We start from the raw sequence: 1,562 nt of genomic DNA, 5'->3' as shown, positions 1-1,562 counted from the left end.
GGGCTAAAATAAATAAAATTCTCTCCTTTTTAAAATTTTAAGGATAGTCAAGTGAAGTGAGTGGAGAAGGAACAAAGAAATCTGGAACTGGTTGTGATCAATTAGTTGTAAACACCACTGCACTCAGACCAGCCCCTTTTTCAAAAATTTGACCACAAATGATTTATTGTATTAAAAACTATAAAACTCCATTTAAAAGGTATTTTTAATAAAATTCTATCAATAATTTGTTAGAAAATGAAATATCCAGGACACAAGTTAAAAGGGACAGGATACCAGGCTAATGACCATAAGCTAGGCCAATGGTCACCCCAGACCTTGGACTGTGGCAAGAGTTAGACAGAGATGCTATCTACCTTTGCTGTTCAGGGGAACATATCAAATGACTTTTATTTCAATCAGAATCTTTGGTCAAATGAGATCTAGCTCCATTCCTACTCCCTATATACTTATGTCTGCCTATGGAGGCTTCCTTCTTGGTTTTTCGGGAACTAGAACACAGAGGTTATAAGCACCAGCTCTGGAGCCAGACTGCCTGGATCCAATCCTGGCTCTACTGTTTATTGTTTGACCTTGGGTAAGCTACCTAACATCTTGGACTTTCAATTGCCTCATGTAATAATCCCTCCCTCCCAAGGGGGGCTGTGCAGATTAAATGAGTTAATATATGTCAAGTGTTTGGAACAGTGCCTGGCACACAAGGCAGGCTGTGTGCACAGTTTTACTGTTATTAGTATCTACCATGTACCAGACAGAGGAGACTTGTGAGCTAGATATAGCTCAAGGATTTGTGGTGTTGCTTTGTAGGTATGATAAAAACTTTAATTAGAGGTAAAAGATACAAAGTTGGAGGTTTCCTATAAAAAACCAGATATCTTCTGGGAGGCCGAGGAATGAGACTGTTTGAGCTTAGGAGTTCGAGACCAGCCTGTCCAAGACTGAGACCCCATCTCTATTAAAAATAGAAAAATTAGCTGGTTGGTCCCTGCATCCATGTAAAAAAAAAAAAAAAAAAAAAAAAGAAAAATTAGCCAGGTATGGCACACGCCTGTGGTCCTAGCTATTGGGGAGGCTGAGGCAGGAGGATCGCTTGAGCCCAGGCGCTTAAGGTTGTTGCAGTGAGCTATGATGATGCCACTGCATTCTACCCTGGGTGATAGAGAAAGACTTTGTTCCCCCTCAAAAAAATAGGGGGGGAAGGGCAACATAACCTAAACACTTGTACCCCCATAATATGCAGAAATAAAAAAAAGAAGAAAATCAGAACGCTGGCTGGGCACAGTGGCTCATGCCTGTAATCCTAGCACTCTGGGAGACTGCGGCAGGAAGATCACTTGAGGTCAAGAGTTTGAGACCAGCCTGAGCAAGAGTGAGACCCCATCTCTACTAAAAGTAGAAAAATTAGCTGGGCATGGTGGCATGTACCTGTAGTCCCAGCTACTCAGGAGGCTGAGGCAGGAGGATTGCTTGAGCCCAGGTGTCTGAGACTGCGGTGAGCTACAATGACGCCACTGCACTCTAGAGTGACTAACAGAGTAAGACTCTGTCTCAAAAAAAAAAAA

This window comes from Propithecus coquereli, unplaced genomic scaffold (genome assembly GCF_000956105.1).
Source record: "Propithecus coquereli isolate 6110/MARCELLA unplaced genomic scaffold, Pcoq_1.0 Scaffold208, whole genome shotgun sequence".
NCBI lineage: Eukaryota > Metazoa > Chordata > Mammalia > Primates > Indriidae > Propithecus > Propithecus coquereli.
The sequence above is the reverse complement of the archived record's forward strand: the minus strand, read 5'-3'. Positions refer to the sequence as shown.